At 38.5% G+C, this 24,000-nt stretch overlaps 1 pseudogene; it reads left to right on the top strand.

Moving 5' to 3' along the window:
* The window catches only part of LOC133658961 (potassium voltage-gated channel subfamily H member 3-like), a 92,406-nt pseudogene that overhangs the window by 55,884 nt on the left and 12,522 nt on the right, over nt 1–24,000 (top strand).

The following is a 24,000-nucleotide window of genomic DNA, read 5'->3' as shown; positions in this document are numbered from 1 at the left end:
TTGATATATAAACTATCAGACTGCGTGGTCGGTAGTAGTGGCTTTCAGTAGGCCTTTAACTCTAAATACTTGTATTTTAAATAATTGTCTCCTATTTAAATTAATTGGTGTTTGGCCCCCCAAAACAACAAAAACATTTTTTTTTTTTTTTTTTTTCAAAACAACTCAATTCTAACATGTAAGATGCCTTTTAAAAAGAAAACCACTTCTGGATGAGAAATATTGTATAAAAACAACGCAATAAAACAGGAGTCGGGAACCTTTTTGGCTGAGAGAGCCCATCCATCCATCCATTTTCTACCGCTTGTCCCTTTCGGGGTCGCGGGGGGTGCTGGAGCCTATCTCAGCTGCATTCGGGCGGAAGGCAGGGTAGACCCTGGACAAGTCGCCACCTCATCACAGGGCCAACACAGATAGACCACATTCACACTCACATTCACACACTCAGGCCAATTTAGCGTTGCCAATCAGAGCCATGAAAGCCAAATATTTTAAAAAGTAATTCCCTGATATGATATTTTTTTACACTGAATACTGTCATAACGGGGGGGTCGCAGCTTACTCCAAGGTTTGTTTCCCCGGGATGCAAACGGACTACTCTGGATAAGGCGTGCAGGTAAAAACATGATTTAATTCCAACTAACACTCAACGAGGTACAAAACGGAAAACAGCCCGAAGGCAAGCGTGCCTATCGCACGCGGAAGCTAAGGCAAAAACTGTGAAACTATAAACATGGACCTCATGGAACTGTGGCATGAAATAACTAAGACTTACATGGCAAGGCATGAAGTAAACAAACAGCATGAACTATGGTATTGCATGAAACAAGCAATATGACGCCAGGACGACTGACTGGCAAAGACAGGCTTGAATAATGGTCTCTTGATTAGAGCCAGGTGAGCATCCCGAACACAAACGGCAGGTGAAAATCATAAGTTGCCATGGTAACTAAAACAAACTCAGGTGTCAAACAGGAACTAAAAGAGTCCAAAACTAACAGAACATAACAAAAACATGATCCGGATCATGACAAATACAACTAAATGCGTGCATTTTTAAGTAGGACCAACATTTTTAGAGTATAATAAGTCTCTTATTCTTTTTAATAACATTGTTATTCTGAAGCTAACCAATAATAAATAAAATACTTCTTACCATTAATGCGACTTCTTGAACACGTATTTGTTGGACACAGTTATTCGGCTGCCTCAAAAGCGTTAACTTTCTAACGTGCTAAAAGCATTAATTCCCGCCTTGTCGCTGTTTCAGCATGTAAGTTCAAACCATTGACTATAAAAATGGGACCCATTACTTCCCTGCTTGGCACTCAGCATCAAGGGTTGGAATTGGGGGTTAAATCACCAAAATGATTCCCGAGCGTGGCCACCGCTGCTGCTCACTGCTCCCCTCACATCCCAGGGAGTGATCAAGGGCGTGTTTATATGCAAATTATGATAAACGCGCATGCGCTAACCATTTGACATTCAGTAACTTAAGAACAGCAGGTGGGAACAATTTGGCCGTTTAAGAACACGTCATGGATTTGAATGGACTCCTCTTAGGAAATCATTTAGGATAAAAGATAAGAGGAAAAGTTAGGAACTTATTGCTGAATGGGCCCCATTGTGTTTATCTTCTTCGAGCAAAACCAAGGCCAAAGCTAGTAACTTCTAAGGCGTTCCGTTTTGCCCAAAGAAAGGAAAATAGTCCCCTAAAACAAGTAACAAAATATTTGACTCTGAGGGGCATACCTGTAAATTGAACTAAAAAGCTAGCGTGCCAAGTAAAAATACATTTGACACGGAGGTTTGTGCCTGCAAAATTTGCCAAAAAGCTAGCATGCCAATATTAGCATGCTAATGTTAGCAATGAACTAACTTTAGCAGGGAGCATTTTGACTTTGGAACAGTTTGAATATGTTGGGAAATGTGAAAGTATTAACACTTAATAGAGAGTAAGTGTAATGGAAAAGTAGGAAATCCACTTTTCCCCATTAAAAATGCACAGCCTGAATGTCCTGAATAACTGGATAAGTGAAAATGTTTTTTTTTCTATACACTTGCTTTTATATACGTCACATTACATAAGATCGATGACGTAACAGTTATTCTATGACTTTGGGTTTGTCAAAAAATGCCCACCCAAATTCGTGCCCGTATGTTAGATTGCGTTCATTATTATTTTCATCGTGTGCTCGATGGCTTTGTAGGTCTCATTCAACTGGTCTCACCTTGTATCCGCTCCTCAGCTGCTGAAGGACTTCCCAGATGAGCTGAGGGCCGACATCGCCATGCACCTGAACAAGGAGCTGCTGCAGCTGCCGCTCTTCGAGTCGGCCAGCAGAGGATGCCTGCGCTCCCTCTCGCTAATCATCAAGACGTCCTTCTGTGCTCCCGGGGAGTTCCTTATCCGCCAGGGCGACGCCCTGCAGGCCATCTACTTTGTGTGCTCGGGCTCCATGGAGGTTCTGAAGGACAACACCGTGCTCGCCATTCTAGGTAACAAAAAGCACATGTTTGGATTCGCATGGCAATCAAAACAAAGCTCAGAACTCTGAAGTTCAGAACTATGGACAGCAGCAAGGAACTCTAAGTACCACATGTAGACAGCACACACCACCAAACTCAACACATTCATCACCATTTGTTTAGCATTTGATTATTTAAAAGGGACAGTGCATGTTCATGAACATTAAAAATGTAAATATGCCAAAATTAGCACAAAGGCTACTTTACTTACATAGTCCCTGGCTGGCCCAAGCAAGAAATAAAGAAAACGCTTAAAGGGGAAATGCACTTGAACACATGATTTCAAAGATGATAAAACACCCTTTGAGGCTAATAGGAGTCACTGTTGTAGCCCTCTAAAACAATTTCAAAACCCTCCATCAACGTTTTATATACTCACTGGAATAATGTAGTAAAAGACACGTTAATAACAATATGTAATATTGTGTTCCTACTTCTGGGAACAAACGCGTGAGTGTGTTCTAATCATGGAAAAATCGGTAACAGACAACAAAGACGACTATTTTTGGACAAATGACGATTTACAACCTTATATTTTTGAAGCTGAATACACTGAGGATGAACTACTGCTTCTAGAAGCGAGCACGAAGCTTGGGGCCAAGCTATTTTGACATAAACGGAGTGCTTACCCGAATAAACTGGGAAAAAAAACATCACTGTTGTAGCCTTCAAAGCCCTCTAAAACAATTTCAAAACCCTCCATCAACGTTTTATATACTCACTGGAATAATGTAGTAAAAGACACATTAATAACAATATGTAATATTTTTGCAGCACACTTTTAACTTCTGGCAACAACTGTGTGTTCCTACTTCTGGTAAGAAACGCGTGAGTGTGTTCTAATCATGGAAAAATTTTAAACAGACAACAAGGACGACTATTTTCGGACAAATGAGGATTCACAACCTTATATTTTTTAAGCTGAATACACTGAGGATGAAATACTGCTTCTAGAAGCGAGTGCGAAGCTTGGAGCCAAGCTATTTTGACATAAACGGAGTGCTTACCCAAATAAACTGGAACAAAACGTCACTGTTGTAGCCTTCAAAGCCCTCTAAACAATTTCAAAACCCTCCATCAACATTTTATATACTCACTGGAATAATGTAGTAAAAGACACGTTAATAACAATATGTCATATTTTTGCAGCACACTTTTAACCTCTGGCAACAACTGTGTGTTCCTACTTCTAGGAACAAACGCGTGAGTGTGTTCTAATCATGGAAAAATCGGTGACAGACAACAAAGACGACTATTTTAGGACAAATGGGGATTCACAACCTTATATTTTTGAAGCTGAATACACTGAGGATGAACTACTGCTTCTAGAAGCGAGCGCGAAGCTTGGAGCCAAGCAATTTTGACATAAACGGAGTGCTTACCCGAATAAACTGGAAAAAAACGTCACTTTTGTAGCCTTCAAAGCCCTCTAAAACAATTTCAAAACCCTCCATCAACGTTTTATATACTCACTGGAATAATGTAGTAAAAGACACATTAATAACAATATGTAATATTTTTGCAGCACACTTTTAACTTCTGGCAACAACTGTGTGTTCCTACTTCTGGTAAGAAACGCGTGAGTGTGTTCTAATCATGGAAAAATTTGAAACAGACAACAAAGACGACTATTTTCGGACAAATGAGGATTCACAACCTTATATTTTTTAAGCTGAATACACTGAGGATGATATACTGCTTCTAGAGCGCGAAGCTTGGAGCCAAGCTATTTTGACATAAACGGAGTGCTTACCCAAATAAACTGGAACAAAATGTCACTGTTGTAGCCTTCAAAGCCCTCTAAACAATTTCAAAACCCTCCATCAACATTTTATATACTCACTGGAATAATGTAGTAAAAGACACGTTAATAACAATATGTAATATTTTTGCAGCACACTTTTAACTTCTGGCAACAACTGTGTGTTCCTACTTCTGGTAAGAAACGCGTAAGTGTGTTCTAATCATGGAAAAATCGGTAACAGACAACAAAGACGACTATTTTTGGACAAATGAGGATTCACAATCTTATATTTTTGAAGCTGAAAACACTGAGGATGAAATACTGCTTCTAGAAGCGAGCGCGAAGCTTGGAGCCAAGCTATTTTGACATAAACGGAGTGCTTACCCAAATAAACTGGAAAAAAATGTCATGTCACTGTTGTAGCCTTCAAAACCCTCTAAAACAATTTCAAAACCCTCCATCAATGTTTTATATACTCACTGGAATAATGTAGTAAAAGACATGTTAATAACAATATGTAATATTTTTGCAGCACACTTTTAACTTCTGGCAACAACTGTGTGTTCCTACTTCTGGTAAGAAACGCGTAAGTGTGTTCTAATTATGGAAAAATCGGTGACAGACAACAAAGACGACTATTTTTGGACAAATGAGGATTCACAACCTTATATTTTTGAAGCAGAATACACTGAGGATGAACTACTGCTTCTAGAGCGCGAAGCTTGGAGCCAAGCTATTTTGACATAAACGGAGTGCTTACCCAAATAAACTGGAACAAAATGTCACTGTTGTAGCCTTCAAAGCCCTCTAAACAATTTCAAAACCCTCCATCAACATTTTATATACTCACTGGAATAATGTAGTAAAAGACACATTAATAACAATATGTCATATTTTTGCAGCACACTTGCAACAACTGTGTGTTCCTATTGCTGGGAACAAACGCGTGAGTGTGTTCTAATTATGGACAAATCGGTAACAGACAACAAAGACGACTATTTTTGGACAAATGAGGATTCACAACCTTATATTTTTGAAGCTGAATACACTGAAGTAGGGCTATGTTTTTAATATCTCCATATTTTTAGGCCATGTCACGATACACGATATATATCCCGATATTTTGCCTTAGCCTTGAATGAACACTTGATGCATATAATCACAGCAGTATGATGATTCTATGTGTCTACATTAAAACATTGTTGTTCATACTGCATTAATATATGCTCATTTTAAACTTTCATGCAGAGAGGGAAATCACAACTAAGTCAATTGACCAAAACTGTATTAATTAAACAGTTATTGGTGCAGCCGGGCTCCGGCCCGGCTGCACCAAATGATAATATAAATACATTTAATAAAGTCAAAATACAAGTAAGGCAACAAGAGAAGTATCCTACACTTCTCTTTTGTAAAGTAAATCTGAACAGCCGATATGGGCATCTACATCTGCTATATGATTTGCCCGAGAAGCTGGGCAGGACATTAAAAAAAAAAAAAAAAAAAAAGTTATTAAGCAATGGCACAAACATTCATGTCATTTCCAAAACAGAAAGTGCAAGATTGTCAGAGACATTTTAAAACAAGCTATTATTGCACTTTTGTGCATGATGTCACTAAGATGACTTATCAAAAAAACACTAAATTAAAGTGCACTTTTTGTACAGAACACCACTACAATATTATAAAACAAATAAAGTGCACTTTTGTGCATGATGTCACACAAGATATTTCAATAAGTGTCAAATAAAAATTAGCTGCATAATAGAAAATCAAATAGTGTATGTCCTTCGCTATGTGGTAGCTTCCTGCGGACGTTATCTCCTTCTGTTGTTTACTATTTTTTTCATACGGTGTTGATGTGGAAATGGTTGCTTCGGCATTTTGTGGGTGTGGCACTGGCCGGAGACGTTGACATGCAGAGTTTCAAGAACTCCTTATTCTCTAGCGGGTGACTTTTCAAATGATGCTACATTAGCAGGGCTGCTACTTTTTGTAGCAACGCTTTTGCCGCATACTTGACATATTACAGTTGTCCTTTCGACATATTTCCGCTTGAAGCCAAACCACCGCCAGACGATGGACCCCCTGCTGTTTTTCTTGGGAATTAATTCTTCCTTCATTTGTTACCAGATTCGCACCTTCTTTCTCTCGTATTACCACTCGCACCCCACCTTTAGCACCACAGCTAATGTTACCTGTGTCGCTAGCTCTCTGCTCCGCGAGGGCGTGTCATGTTACAACGTCATGTTGCACGCGCGACAATATGTGACGTATGTAAGAAGGTGCGCTCGTTTTATGTCTCTGTGAGAAGGAGAGACAACAAAGAGTGAGAAACGCCTGTAGTGTAATGCCCGCAGCTAAAAGCAACTGCGTGAGAACGTATACTCGAATATCACGATATAGTCATTTTCTATATCGCACAGAGACAAACCTGCGATATATCGAGTATATCGATATATCGCCCAGCCCTACACTGAGGATGAACTACTGCCTCTAGAAGCGAGCGCGAAGCTTGGAGCCAAGCTATTATGACATAAACGGAGTGCTTACCCGAATAAACTGGAAAAAAAACCCGTCCCCGGCCAGCTGGATCAAATGCACAACTGTCCATCGAGTGAGTCACACTTTAATATTGGTCATGATACACGCAGCATGTCATGCGTGTTATTACAACTACAGTAAATACGCTGTTGAGCTAGCTGTGTACAAACAAAACATGAAATGTGGGCTAATATTTTACAGATACTGTAATATGATTGTTCATGTTTTTCAGTCAGTACAGTATCGCATTGTGTTGTGTATTGCAAACTTAAACGCGTTTCGTGTTGTCGTAGAAGCCAGCGTATCTTTTTCCGTAGATAGCTTTTAGCACGCCGATGTGTTACTACGCTATAAAGTCCTCAGTGTTTACTCTTACAATAACAATGTTGCTACAGCTTGGTTATTGTACAGGTTACGGAATGTAAATTAAGTATTGTTGACCTGTTTTTGAATACACTTTTAAAGTGATTTAGAGGTAGAACTGATTGCTCCCATTAGCTGCATTGCTCGCTACCAAAAATAGGCCCATTTTTACATGTTAGAATGCAAAAAATATGCCTCTCATAATGATTGTGAACGATAAGCAAAATTCCCCCCAAAAAAGTGCAGTTTCCCTTTAACCATCACACACAAAAATTAGGAGTGGTCCAATAGAACTTGTTTACTTCTGATATGATACACATATTGGAGCCTTGGATATTGACCACTATGAATATTAAACCGATACGTTATCAGCATGAATCATACTCACTTTTATTATTTTGTAGTGTGAAATGTTAGAAAAGGCTGGATCATATACAATTAGTCAAACATAAAATGGTAGATATACCTATTTATTACTATCAGTCTGGGATGGACTTATACTGTATTCAAGGTGAAGTGAAGTGGCCATTGTTTTTTTTTTGGTGACACCTAGTAACCATTTATTAACTTGAAGCTTACTAAAGTGATGCCAAATCCTTTTGCCATTACCAAAAAAGTTTCCTTTGAGCCGCATGTAATTTATTTTTACCCCATATTTATTCCCACTACCGCACCTTAAGTTGGAGTCCTTAATCTCGTTATATGCAAATATAATGACAATAACGTCCATTCTATTCTATTCTATTCTTCTATTCTATGCACGAATCACTGAGAAATAAAAACTGTGTTTAACTTTAATTTCAAAGACAACTCAGTCCTGGAGCAGGGGTGTCAAACTCTTACTCATCAATTATATCTCAACAATTGTTAGTCAGAGGGACAAGCTGATTAGTATGCAGTGTTGGCGTTAACTCACTTTTTGTGTCTTTTTATGCATTGAAATCAGAAGGGAAGTGCATTTCCGGAAGCCCACGTGTTCCTTGGACGCAGATATTTTTTTTTTTTTTTTACCGCTCGGTTTGCTTGTTTTTTTTTAAATTTTATCGATTATCGCTTTGCGTCGGTGTTTAGTTTTGTTTATATTTGCCGGGTCAAATTTCCGTCCCCACTTATTGCGTTTTTATTGTGCGTAAATTTTGATTCCCTGAAAGTTTTATCTATCACAACTACTGCCTCAGTTTGCACTCAGACAACTTCTGTCAAAAGAAAGACTTTATGGTAAACACTAAGGTCAACCTTTTTAACTTCATCCTGTGCCATGTCTCCAGTAAATGACTTGTTTTAGTCTCTGTGAGTCCATGGAAACTTCACTTTTATCTCCCGTTGGATCGACATAGTTCGAAGATGGAGACAGGCTAGCTGTTAGCTTCAAGCTAACCAGCACCCGACCAAACTCCTCCACCCCAAAAACATACTTTGCAGGTCAACAAACCTGGAAAATATGTGCCTTTTGAAGTGCGTTATGATAAACGCGCTTGCGTCACCAGGCTCTGCTTTTTATCCATAGACTTATCAGATTAATTTTATTATCTATAGCAGGGGTGTCAAAAGTGTGGCCCGGAGGCCATTTGCGGCCCGCAGTTAATGTTTTAAAGGCCCACGGCACATTCTAAAAATACTATTAAAATAAACAAAAACATAACAAAAGTGGAATATAAAAAGCTTACATGTGTAATGTAATTTAGAAAAAGTTGCAATGTTGACTAATAAAACAAAGCTGTTTTTTTCTTTAAAACTGTCATTGCTCAAAACATAATATTGAATCAAAATCAATGTTATTATGACTTATTGACCTATCCAAGGCTCCGATTACTTCACATCAAATATTCCACTTTGAAAAATATTTTTTTGTGAAAGATTTTGCATATTTTGTGTGTTTGCCATAAAAAAACACAGTTTTCTTTGACAAAAAGGGCATTAACCAAACAAACAAACAAAAAACAACATAAAAAAAACCCCCAAAAACTTAGAATTGACAGATAGATTTAAAGTTGATGTATACTCAACTCAATTTAAGCTATAAATAAATAATTTATGTATGCCCTGGCACACCATTAACATCATTTCATAACCGAAGCAAATACATTTTTTACACTTTTATACTGAAATAAACACACCGACAACTTATTAAATGAAAATATAGAAAAAACTACCGACAGCGGTAAAGTTTAGATCCATGAAGGAAAAAAGAAAGTGAATGAATTTTTATAACTGAATACATTTACATATGCATAAAAATTTGTCTTCTTTCATATTTTTTTTTTTAATGAATTAAGTAACGTTTATGACAACCTTTTTCCAAAACACAATATAGAATGTGAGATATAACAGGATAATGCATACATTTATCATTTGTTTTCAAAACGCTTACAAAAAAGTGGAACCCCAAAAATTTACTGTGGCACCCCATTTTTATAACTTGATGGGGTCCCTGGGACCCCATTTTGATAATTCCTAGCGCCATCACTGAGTATAAAAGTATTTTTATTTTAACAAGAAAAAATGTTGTAAAATATTTTTCATATAAAATAAATACATAAATGAATAGTATATAAAATGAATAAGTAGATAAATAAATACATATTTGTTGCTGTTTATTATTTATTGCCTCTTTTGATTTTTTTTGTTGGGTGACGTGTTTTGGTGATTTTGAGAGTGTCATGATCTATGGTCTGGATCATGTTTTTGTTATTTTCTGTTAGTTTTAAGACTTCATTAGTTCCTGTATTTGTACATCCTTGTTTGTTTTAGTTTCCATGGTGACTGATTAGTTTCACCTGCCTCATGTGTTCGGGACGCGCACCTGCTCTAATTAAGAGACTATTATTTAAGCCTGTCTTTTGCCAGTTAGTCAGCCGGGCGTCGTTGCTTGTTTCATGCCACAGTTTCATGCTCTGTTCATGCCACAGTTTCATGTTTGTTTCTTGCTATGCCATAGCTTATGCTAGTTGTTTACTTTAACTCCAAGTGCGATCAGCCTTGTTTTCCGTTTTGTGTACCTTTTTGAGAGAAGATAATTAAATATGTTCTTACCTTCACGCCTTGTCCGGAATAGTCCGATTGCTTCCCGGGAGAACAAACCTCGCAGTAAGCTGCGACCACCCCCGTCTTGACAGGGAGGATGTTTTATAAATGAAGGTCTGTTGAAGGTCATTGTGCAGTTAATAAAACAACCAATAATGTAACGTAATCATTTGTTGCATGTGCTGATTATATTAATGTTTAAATACATGCAATTTATTCTGTCAAAATTGTAGTGAGAAACATATAGTGAGAAAGATTCAGTGCTGTATTGATGCACTTTATTAAGACACTTTCGCAGGCCACCTAAAACAATGTTGTGGGCCTGATCTGAGCTTGACACCCGTGTCCAAGTAGAAATAATACATTATTCCAGTCATGGATGCTCCGGTATTGTTACCTCGTGCCTCTAAAACATCCGTTGTGCCGCCAGACTGCATACTTTTCTCCATCCTCTGCAAACCCAAATCTTCCGAGCCCTCCTTTATAAATCCAAACGGCAACACTGGTTCTTAACTGCTGGTGTAACTAATGAAGTGAGCTGTGCCTGCAGAGGGCCTCATTAGCATCTTGGCCTGGGTGTGTGCACATGTTCACAACCTAATGCAAGAAACACACACACACTTTGTCATCTCTCTCCCTGGTGGGCTAATCCACAGTAGTTGTGTTGTTCTTCTCCAGGAACCGCAACTCCACACACACAAATGACTTTGGCAGTACCACTTTGGATTTACAGCTCAGCAGGGGGGAGGCGGAGCTTACAGAAAATAGTGCAACGCGGCGTACATCACCGCCTTTAAAGTGCATCTTTCTCCCTCAGCTACGTTTGTCAATCAATCAATTTCCTTTATTTAACCAGGTAAAGACTCATTGTGTGAATGCTCCAAAGAATTTACACATGTGGTTTTCTACACCAAAATTCATCTATTTATTATTCAACGTATTATTATTATTATTATTCTCCAGATTTTGGCACGCTCTACCTTTCACATTTTTTACCCGATTCAAACCGTTCCAACTCCAAACTGTTCAGCCTATTCAGGAATCATGTGCTTTCCCTTGACACATTCCAAAAATTCCCATATTTCCCAGAATTCCAGGTTTTCCTGAACATTTTTCCCATTCAAAATGAATTGGCCATTTTTCAAACTTCCACCATTTCCACATTTTTCAACTGATTTAACCATTCCACCTTCAACACATTCCACCATCCTGGAAATTTAAACAACATTGTTTCCAAATTCAAAAAAATTCCAGGATTTTCCAGAATTCCTGGTTTCCAAAAGCCCTATTTCCTTTATACTGACGACTAATCCTTCCACATTTTTCAACACATTTCAACCATTCCACCTTCAACACATTCCACCATCCTGGAAATTTAAACAACATTTTTTCCAAATTCAAAAAAATTCCAGGATTTTCCAGAATTCCTGGTTTCCAAAAGCCCTATTTCCTTTATACTGACAACTACTCCTTCCACATTTTTCAACGCATTTCAACCATTTCACCGTCAAATCATTCCTCTTAATCAGGACAAAAAACTAAGTTGTTTTTTTGAACAGGAAAAATTCCCGGTTTTCCCAAAATTCCAGGAATTCCGTAATACCATTTTTCAATTCAACATGTAACTACTTCAACATTTATCGACCGATTTGAAAAATTCCAACACCGACCATTTCAACTCATTTAGACTATTCAAGTTTTTTACCATTTTCGAAAAAAAATCCTGCTTTTCCCGAAATTACCAAATCCATCCATCCATTTTCTACCGCTTGTCCCTTTTGGGGTCGCGGGGGGCGCTGGAGCCTATCTCAGCTACAATCGGGCGGAAGGCGGGGTACACCCTGGACAAGTCGCCACCTCATCGCAGGGCCAACACAGATAGACAGACAACATTCACCAAATGTTTGGGAAAATCCCATTGAAATCAATGGGACATTCTTCAAAGTTCCACAACTCCCACATTTTTCATCTGATTCAAACTGTTCCAACTTCAAAATATTCAGCCTGTTTGGGAATTGTGTGCTCCCTTTCAACAATTCTAAAAAAAATTCCAGGATTTCAGTTCGACTTCAGCATTGGAGCATTCACACGCAATTCCTTCAGGAATTGCCTCATCTAGCTGAGATTAAAATCTGTTTTTCAAGAGCGACCTGACAAAGAGTTAAAACAAAGTTACAAAAACAATTACAACAAGACAATACAACAGAACAACAGCAGTCATAACACCACAGGTCAAAAATAATTTAAAACGATTTAAGTAATAAATACATTTAAAAGCAAGTACATTGCCCAAGAGAACTGGATTCTCGATCTTTTAAAATGGACTTAAACTCCCCCAAAGTGATCAATTCTGGTAGCCTCACATCTTTCTGGCTGTCATTCCATGACCGGGGAGCAGCATAAAGGAAGGCTTTTTTTACCAAGATCTGTGTTGGCTCTAGGAACCAACATGTGGAGGACATCCTGTGAGCGTAGGCTGTAATGACTGGAGTCTCCACATACAAAGGAACACAGATACAGTCGTGGTCAAAAGTTTACATACACTTGTAAAGAACATAACATCATGGCTGCCTTAAGTTTCCAATAATTTCTACAAATCTTATTTTTTTGTGATAAGAGTGATTGGAGCACATACTTGTTCGTCACAAAAAACATTCATGAAGTTTTTTTAAATTTTTTTAATTTATTATGGGTCTACTGAAAATGTGACCAAATCTTCTGGGTCAAAAGTATACATACAGCAATGTTAAAATTTGGTTACATGTCCCTTGGCAAGTTTCACTGCAATAAGGCGCTTTTGGTAGCCATCCACAAGCTTCTGGCAAGCTTCTGGTTGAATTTTTGACCACTCCTCTTGACAAAATTGGTGCAGTTCAGCTAAATGTGTTGGTTTTCTGACATGGACTTGTTTCTTCAGCATTGTCCACATGTTTAAGTCAGGACTTTGGGAAGGCCATTCTAAAACCTTAATTCTAGCCTGATTTAGCCATTCCTTTACCACTTTCGACGTGTGTTTTGGGTCATTGTCCTGTTGGAACCCCCAACTGCGCCCAAGACCCAACCTCCGGGCTGATAATGTTAGGTTGTCCTGAAGAATTTGGAGGTAATCCTCCTTTTTCATTGTCCCATTTACTCTCTGTAAAAGCACAAGTTCCATTGGCAGCAAAACAGGCCCAGAGCATAATACTACCACCACCATGCTTGACGGTAGGCATGGTGTTCCTGGGATTAAAGGCCTCACCTTTTCTCCTCCAAACATATTGCTGGGTATTGTGGCCAAACAGCTCAATTTTTGTTTCATCTGACATCACATGGACAAAGATAAGACCTTCTGGAGGAAAATTCTGTATGTGTATGTAAACCTTTGACCATGACTGTAGGTGGGGACACGCACAAGAAGACATTTATATATAAAAACTATCCATCAAAAAAGTCTTCGGGCAGTTAAAGGTGGACAGTTTGCCTTTGCATATAAAGTGCAGTGGTGGACAAGATTTCCACAACCAGTAATAAAAAGCAAGTCTCCATAATCAAGTAAAGGAATAAAGGTGGATGAGATCAGATGTTTCCTAACTTTTAGGTAAAAACAAGACTTATTTGTGAAAAAGAAACCCAATTTCATTTTAAGCTTAGAGACAAGCTTTTCTATGTGTGCTTTAAAAGACAATCTCTCATCAATAATAATTCCTAAATACCGTATTTTTCGGACTATAAGTCACAGTTTTTTTCACAGTTTGGCCGGGGGTGCGACTTATACTTAGGAGCGACTTATGTGTGAAATTATTAACACATTACCGTAAAATATCAAATAATATTATTTAGCTCATTCACGTAAGAGACTAGACGTAAAAGATTTCATGGGATTTAACGATTAGGAGTGACAGATTGTTTGGTAAACGTATAGCATGTTCTATATGTTATAGTTATTTGAATGACTCTTACCATAATATGTTACGTTAACATACCAGGCACGTTCTCAGTTGGTTATTAATGCCTCATATAGCGTACACTTATTCAGCCTGTTGTTCACTATTCTTTATTTATTTTAAATTGCCTTTCAAATGTCTATTCTTGGTGTTGGGTTTCATCAAATAAATTCTTTATTGTGCATTTTCGGCAGGTGCGACTTATACTCCGGAGCGACTTATACTCCGAAAAATACGGTACTTATATGTTGTGACCAACTCAAGCTCGACCCCCTGAGTAGTCAATATTTTAGGGATGTTCAATGGCAGCCGTTTGCCATTTGAGAATAACATCACCTTAAATTTGCCTGCATTTAGCACTAGCCTAAGTAATAATAATAATAATAAGTTTATTCAAATGTTTCTTTACAATCCAGGACGAGGCGACCTGATTGGCTCTGACTGTCTGACGCAGGAGGAAGTGATTAAGACCAACGCCTGCGTGAAGGCCCTGACCTACTGTGACCTGCAGTACATCAGCCTCAAAGGCCTCCGTGAGGTTCTGTGCCTGTACCCTGACTACGCGCAGAAGTTCCTCTCCGAGATCCAACACGATCTAACGTATAACCTCCGGGAAGGACACAGCATGGAGGTACGGCGATATTATAAGAGCAGCTAACCTTACTACGATACATTAAAGCCCCAGCGGCTCCCCCGGGGGTTCTCAAGATGTTCCCCAGCCAGATGGCATGTCCTTCTGGCATGTTCTGCGTATGTCCCTGGATGCAAGAATCAAGAGCAGCATCTTGTGAAAGAAAATGAAATAGAATTTTCTCCAATCAAAACCCAAAGCTAATAATCAATGCAGACCAGTTGCTTTCCTTATTGTGAGGGATGGGTACCAGATTTGGTACTTATATAAGTACCGATTCACGTAAAATCAACCGATACCATATTTCGATACCTTTGTTGCATGTGACGTCACAAAACAGTCGCATTTTGTAGCGGACTGCTTCAATTTTCCGTGCCATCAAAGTAAGGCTGGGCACTAAGACCCAAAATTCATACCACGTAATAAATTGAATCCCTTCAAGGTAACGGTATATATCGCGGTATAAATGTCGCAGGTGCACAACTTATAATGGAAGTGTTTCTGAATGGGTTTTGTAATCCTTTAGCAAAGCTAAATTGATTTAAAAAAACAACAACAAAAAGCAAAGATATAATGTAATTTCTTCAACATTTATTGTGCATAAAAACAACAGAAGTCGGGCTAGGAAATGCGGCTGATAACTATATCACAATATACTTTTTTATATTGATCGATATAGATGATTATTGACATTTTTTATGATTTATTTAGGCCTGCCAATAAATACAGTAATACATTTTCCAATTTGCTAAGAGTGCTATTTAACCGTGGAGAAGGTGTCCGGTAGCCAGGTAGGATGAGCGCGGCTAAGGTGGTAAAATAAATGCAGTAGATTTGAAGGTAGTTGCAGTTTTAAGACACGAGATCAGGCATGAACAATTATTTTGACTCGGAGGCCACATCGGCCAGTAAAATGTGTCTGGGGGCCGGTGTGTGTGTGTGTTTGTGTCATATATATATATATATATATATATATATATATATACCGTATTTTTCGGACTATAAGGTGCTCCGAAGTATAAGTCGCACCGGACGAAAATGCATAATAAAGAAGGAAAAAAACATATATAAGTCGCACTGGAGTATAATTCACATTTTTTGGGGAAATGTATTTGATAAAACCCAACACCAATAATTTAAATTTGAAAGGCAATTTAAAATAAATAAAGAATAGTGAACAACAGGCTGAATAAGTGTACGTTATATGAGGCATAAATAACCAACTGAGAACGTGCCTGGTATGTTAACGTAACATATTATGGTAAGAGTCATTCATATAACTATAACATATAGAACATGCTATACGTTTACCAAACAATCTGTCACCCCTAATCGCTAAATCCCATGAAATCTTATACGTCTAGTCTCTTACGTGAATGAGCTAAATAATATTATTTGATATTTTACGGTAATGTTTTAATAATTTCACAAATAAGTCGCTCCTGAGTATAAGTCGCACCCCCGGCCAAACTATGAAAAAAACTGCGACTTATAGTCCGAAAAATACGGTACACAGTATATACACACAGATACTGTATAATTGATAACAGCAGGACATTTCTGTGTAATTGTGACTAAAAATTGTGAGACAATATTCACCAGTTTCATTATTTTATTTTTTAACATGACACTGCAATATTTTTTGCTGTTAAAATTGTCACGCATTCTGCTGTATGTGTGCATGGTTCCCTTTTCGAGGGAACACTTTAAACATGTGCAAGTTGTTCAGCATTAGTGGAAGAAATTCTTAAATTGCCGTAGAAAAGGTTAAAAGCTAAACACAATAAAAAACACTCACAATATGACTGAAATAATATTATGGCAGACCACCTCAAAACAACTGAATGGAATTTTACAGCCTTTTTGCTGAATAAAATAATGTACATGAACATAAATAATGAGTGATTTGTAATATTGACTATGACTGATAAAACACTGAATATTAAAGTTAAAGTACCTGTCATGTCTGGGATCATGTTTTTTTTAAGTTATGTTCTGTTTGGTTTTTGAACTCTTTTTAGTTTCTGCTTTTTCACTCCCTTGTTTTGTCACCATAGCAACCATTAGTTCACCTGTTTCCCATTTTGAGTCACGCACCTGTTTTCACTAATCATGTCACCAGTATTTAAACTTGTAGTTGCCAGGCAGTCGGTCTGGCGACATTAACTCCGCTACCTTTCATTCCAAGCCATAGTTCCATGCCAAGTGAGTTTTGTCTATTTTCATGTTCCAAGTAAGTTTTTGTTTATTGTCCATAGTTTTGCCTTTGTGGTAGTTTTTGTTTCATAGTCAAGTTTGTACTTCCGCCTTTAGTTTGTTCTTTTTGTTAGTGTTCAAATAAATAATGTCCTTACCTTCACGTCTTGCCCGCTCCAACTTTCCTTTGCATTCCGGGAAAACAAAACACCCCAAAGTCCACGTATTGACAGTACCACTGATAGTCACACACACACACATACTAGGTGTGGTGAAATTACCCTCTGCATTAGACCCATCCCCTTGATCCACCACCTGGGAGGTGAGGGGAGCAGTGAGCAGCAGCGATGGCCGCGCCCGGGAATCATTTTTGGTGATTTAACCCCCAATTCCAACCCTTGATGCTGAGTGCCAAGCAGGGAGGTAATGGGTCCCATGTTTATAGTCTTTGGTATGACTCGGCCGGGGGTTTGAACTCATGACCTACCGATCTCAGGACGGACACTCTAAGAACATATGAAAAACTTCCGTCTTTACTTCCCAGACGACTGTCTCGAGATCGATGTTTTACAATAAAGCAAAATGCAATAAATATGCAACAAACACGGTGAAACATGAACACAAAGGACATAAAAGCACCAACAGATCCATAAAATAATCATCTAGATAATACCACTTTTGCTCTCTTTGTTGTAGAAATCTGCTTCCGTGTCCCTCCCTGACACTCGCGTCTCAGGCAGGCTGCAGTAAACAAACCCCGCCAACTCTGCAACTTGCAGCTGCTGTGACGTAGATTGCCATAATAACCCCTATTTTACTCAAAAGCGCAGATTCCAACCATTGAATGTTCTCTATAGCAGTGTTTTTCAACCTTTTTTGAGCCAAGGCAAATTTTTTCATTGAAAAAATGTGGAGGCACACCACCAGCAGAAAACATAAAACAATTTTAACTCAGCAGCTGATATTGACAATAAAAAGTCGTTCTCGTAAGCGTTGGATAAGAATTCAAACCATAACCAACCATGCATCACTATAGCTCTTGTCTCAAAGAAGGTGTCTTGTCACATCACGCCGTGACTTATTTGGAGTTTTTGGGTGTTTTCCTGTGTGTAGAGTTTTAGTTCTTGTCTTGCGCTCCTATTTTGGTGTCTTTTCCTGTTTTGTTGGAAGTTTCATGTCTTCCTTGAGCGCTATTCCCCGCACCTGTTTTGTTTTAGCAATCACGACTATTTAAGTTGTCGCTATCCTTCTTTGCGGGGACATTGTTGATTGTCATGTCATGTTCGGATGTACTGAGTGGACGCTGTCTGATCCACCCGCTGTAAGTCTTTGCTGTCGTCCAGCATTCTGTTTTTGTTTACTTTGCAACCGGTTCAATTTTAGTTTCGTTTTGCATAGCCTTCCCTAAGCTTCAATGCCTTTTCTTAGCGGCACTCGCCTTTTGTTTATTTTTGGTTTAAGCATTAGGATACCTTTTTACCTTCACACTGTCGTCTGCATATTGTGATCACGACAAACCATGTTCCCGACATCTACAAAGCAATTAGCTACCTGCTGCCACCTACTGATATGGAAGAGTACAACATGGTTACTCTGCCGAGCTCTAGACAGCACCGACACTCGACAACGGCACATTTGCGGATTATTATTACTGGTTTGCAAAAAATATTTTTACTTCAAATAGGTGAAATTAAATATTCTCCCACGGCACACCAGACTGTATCTCACGGCACACTAGTGTGCGGCGGAACAGTGGTTGAAAAACACCGCTCTATAGTTCAAGACTTACGGTAATTTGAAAAATGCACTATACATCATATTGGCGGTTACAGTTTCGATGGTAAAGGTTTAAAAAAATAATTTGGAGACGTCCGGCGGGCTGGGTTGAAAAGCCCATGCCTGCCCTAGATGGAAGTAGTGTATAAGCTATTGAACACTACAGAGAGTAGTTTGGGAAGCTACTCGTTAAAGGGACACATAGGAAGTGTCAGGAAGCTGCCGCACCGTCTGCATTAAAGGCCTACTGAAATGAATTTTTTTTATTTAAACGGGGATAGCAGATCCATTCTATGTGTCATACTTGATCATTTCGCGATATTGCCATATTTTTGCTGAAAGGATTTAGTAGAGAACATCGACGATAAAGTTCGCAACTTTTGGTTGCTGATAAAAAAAGCATTGCCTGTACCGGAAGTAGCGTGACGTCGCAGGTTGAAAGGCTCCTCACATTTCCCCATTGTTTACACCAGCAGCGAGAGCGATTCGGACCGAGAAAGCGACGATAACCCCATTAATTTGAGCGAGGATGAAAGATTTGTGGATGAGGAACATGAGAGTGAAGGACTAGGGTGCAGTGCAGGACGTATTTTTTTCGCTCCGACCGTAACTTAGGTACAAGGTTTCATTGGATTCCACACTTTCTCCTTTTTCTATTGTGGATCACGGATTTGTATTTTAAACCACCTCGGATACTATATCCTCTTGAAAATGAGAGTCGAGAACACGAAATGGACATTCACAGTGACTTTTATCTCCACGACAATACATCGGCGAAGCACTTTAGCTACGGAGCTAACGTGATAGCATCGGGCTTAACTGCAGATAGAAACAAAAGAAATAAACCCCTGACTGGAAGGATAGACAGAAAATCAACAATACTATTAAACCATGGACATGTAACTGCACGGTTAATGCTTTCCAACCTGGCGAAGCTTAACAATGCTGTTGCTAACGACGCCATTGAAGCTAACTTAGCTACAGGACCTCACAGAGCTATGCTAAAAACATTTACGCTCCACCTACGCCAGCCAGCCCTCATCTGCTCATCAACACCCGTGCTCACCTGCGTTCCAGCGATCGACGGAGCGACGAAGGACTTCACCCGATCATCGATGCTGTCGGCGGGTAGCGTAGGATAGCGCGTCTGCCATCCAAGTCAAAGTCCTCCTGGTTGTGTTGCTGCAGCCAGCCGCTAATACACTGATCCCACCTACAGCTTTCTTCTTTGCAGTCTTCATTGTTCATTAAACAAATTGCAAAAGATTCACCAACACAGATGTCCAGAATACTGTGGAATTTTGCGATGAAAACAGAGCTTTTTGTATTGGATACAATGGTGTCCGAATACTTCCGTTTCAACCATTGACGTCACGCGCATACGTCATCATACATAGACGTTTTCAACCGGAAGTTTCGCGGGAAATTTAAAATTGCACTTTATAAATTAACCCGGCCGTATTGGCATGTGTTGCAATGTTAAGATTACATCATTGATATATAAACTATCAGACTGCGTGGTCGGTAGTAGTGGGTTTCAGTAGGCCTTTAAAACCAACAAAACTAAAGACAAGTTTTTGTTATTGAGTTGATATATTAAGATATTAGTTTCTTGTATCACTCCATGCAGGGAAACCACAGCAAGACAAAAAAAAATGTGCAACCAAACATGATAGTTGATACTGTTACGTGATGGACTGTTATCGTGTCCGTACATTATAAATTGATATCGATAATGTAATATGCCATATTGATATGGTTTTATCGGCCCAGCCCTATCGACGGTATGACAGCAGAGCACACATCTCTACCGTGGCTAAATTCATAGCGTTTCTACCGCCATACAGTGCTTACCGCGCAGCCTTACAGCCAAGCAAGCATGCCTGATAGAAAGCGTTCAAAAGTGAAGCTCCCCTTGTGAAAATGTGCGAGCTCAATGCTAATTTACTGTATATATACCATATACCGTATTTTTCCGAGTATAAGTCAGTCCGGAGTATAAGTCGCACCGGCCGAAAATGCATAATAAAGAAGGAAAAAAACATATATAAGTCGCACTGGAGTATAAGTCGCATTTTTCGGGGAAATTTATTTGATAAAACCCAACACCAAGAATAGACATTTGAAAGGCAATTTAAAATAAATAAAGAATAGTGAACAACAGGCTGAATAAGTGTACGTTATATGAGGCATAAATAACCAACTGAGAACGTGCCTGGTATGTTAACGTAACATATTATGGTAAGAGTCATTCAAATAACTATAACATATAGAACATGCTATACGTTTACCAAACAATCTGTCACTCCTAATCGCTAAATCCCATGAAATCTTATACGTCTAGTCTCTTACGTGAATGAGCTAAATAATATTATTTGATATTTTACGGTAATGTGTTAATAATTTCACACATAAGTCGCTCCTGAGTATAAGTCGCACCCCCGGCCAAACTATGAAAAAAACTGCGACTTATAGTCCGAAAAATACGGTACATGGTATTGATTAGCATTAGCGATTTGAAAGTACAACAAAGATGCACGTTAAAATCAACAGCTGATGTGTAGCGAGTACAACACTTGCAGTACAAACACTTTGTATGGCACAACAAAAGACAAGGGCACATTCACCACAATTGCATAGACTACTTCCTGATTTCGCCAAACTGAAATGAATGCATACTTTCTGTGATATCTTAGTATATCAACACAGAAAAGAGAAACTTATCTTCAGTTTTGTTGGCTTTATTTCCAGACGAAGCAGCAAACTTCCTGACACTTTCAATGTGTTGATCTAACTTGGTAGTTCTGCGAATCTGCCCTGTCTGCCGTGCTCCAAACCCTTTACAACACTGCCATCTAATGTCTTGGAATTGCAACTGCAATTCAGAGTCCACTATATAGAACCTGCAAATGAGACTCAGAAGTATAAGAAAGCAAGACATAACAATAGAATAGAATAGAGTAGAATCAAGTAGAATAGGGACAATACAGTTCAACATAGTTCCAAAACAATTAATGCAACAATTTTGCTGTATGCCAGGATTGATCCTGCACCCTTTGCTTCAAAAACTGGATCACATACCACAAATGCACCAGTGACGAGTATCAGGGAGAAATCTGCCTTTATATTGTTTTTACGGTGGCGTAGTAGGAAAGGGATGGGTAAAGGTTTGCTGTAAAATGTAATGTAAAGCAGCCTGTCATTTTTATTTGACATTTTCTAAGCTATTTTTGGTCCTCCGAAGTGTCTCATGTATTTGCAGCGGAAGGCGCGGAGAGTTTACGTACACCAAGGCAAGGCTCAAAAAAAAAAAAGGGTGACAAGATACACAAACGGCTGTCGATCGGTGGAACTCCCAATGGGCTTTTAAAAAAATAACAGTCTAACATATGGAGGGCCAAATAGGACTAAATTAAATAAATATATTTATCTTTACATAATTAATTAAACATGTCATTATTCACTGTAACTGGAATTAAATAAATAAATGTGTCATTAATTTATTTAATATAAATTACATTTAATTATTTACTGATTTTATTATGATTGAATTCATTATTTCATAATTTATTCATTTCACTATTTAATGTATTATTGATTTAACTGTTTTTTTTTATAAATTATGTATGATTTAATTAATTACACATTTAAGTAATTGTTTAAAGATATATTTATTTATTTAATTTTGTCCCATTTTGCCAGTAACACAACACACAATAAAATCAATATACTAAAATAACTGGACAGTACAATTATCATCTTAGTGTTAAACGTTAAATTAAAAGAATATTTTATATTTTAAAAAAAAAGTTTTATTGCCACATAAATATTCACAAAAGTATGGAAAATTGGAACCATTAAGTAGCCTTTTGGTATAAATTCCCAATGTACCGTATCGGTTCAGATGTGAACAGTTCCCATCCATAATTTTATGCATCTTGTCAACCAGGTGATTGTAATTTACAAAAGATGGCAAATAGAAAAAAAATGGAAGCTTTGCATTTGCTTTCATCTTATAATTAATAGGTTTCATCAGCACAGAATTCAAATTGTGTTTCTTTGATTCCAACTTTATTGGAGGTGTTTCTCTGTTGATGCTGGGAAGAAATAATCCCATGTTTTTTAATGCCTAAAAGAAAAAGTATGGCTAAGAGCCGCGAGTTGACTCCCATCTGTTTTTGAAGATTAGGGGCTGCCGTGCCACATGCTCTGTCACCCAACACTTTGCACCGCTGTGCAGTGACGCCATCGTATACTTTGAAAAAAGATGAGCCATCTGGACCAGGGAGACCAGAGGAAGGCTCCGTCTTGGGATGCAGCCAGCGGTTAAGAGCATGAGCTAAACACGATGCCAGATGTTTACGAGTGGATCTTGGCTGCTGCATGCATGCGTTTAACTCAGTACTTCTCAAATAGTTGCCGGGGCACACACACACATATACATATATATATATATATATATATATATATATATATATATATATATATATATATACACTATATTGCCAAAAGTATTTGGCCACCCAAACTGTCATAGGATGCCACCTGTGCAACAAATCCAGTCGTGAAATTTCCTCGCTCCTAAATATTCCAAAGTCAACTTTATTTTAGGAAAATGGAAGAGTTTGGGAACAACAGCAACTCAGCCACCAAGTGGTAGGCCACGTAAACTGACAGAGAGGGGTCAGCGCATGCTGAAGCGCATAGTGCAAAGACTTTCTGCACAGTCATTTGCTACAGAGCTCCAAACTTCATGTGACCTTCCAATTAGCCCACGTACAGTACGCAGAGAGCTTCATGGAATGGGTTTCGATGGCCGAGCAGCTGCATCTAAGCCATACATCCACCAAGTCCAATGCAAAACGTCGGATGCAGTGGTGTAAAGCACGTCGCAACTGGACTCTAGAGCAGTGGAGACGCGTTCTCTGGAATGATGAATCTCGCTTTTCCATCTGGTAATCTGATGGACGAGTCTGGGTTTGGAGGTGGCCAGGAGAACAGTACATTTCGGACCGCATTGTGCCGAGTGTTACATTTGGTGGAGGAGGAATTATGGTGTTGGGTTGTTTTTCAGGAGTTGGGCTTGCCCCCTTAGTTCCAGTGAAATTAACTTTGAATGCTCCAGGATACCAAAACATTTTGGACAATTCATTGGCATAGCACTTCAAGTTCATATGTGAGTAAAGGCAGGTGGCCAAATACTTTTGGCAATATAGTGTACATATACATATGCATACTGTATATAAATCCTCATTTTGATTTATTAT

Source organism: Entelurus aequoreus, linkage group LG01 (assembly GCF_033978785.1).
Source record: "Entelurus aequoreus isolate RoL-2023_Sb linkage group LG01, RoL_Eaeq_v1.1, whole genome shotgun sequence".
NCBI lineage: Eukaryota > Metazoa > Chordata > Actinopteri > Syngnathiformes > Syngnathidae > Entelurus > Entelurus aequoreus.
The sequence above is the reverse complement of the archived record's forward strand: the minus strand, read 5'-3'. Positions and strand labels throughout refer to the sequence as shown.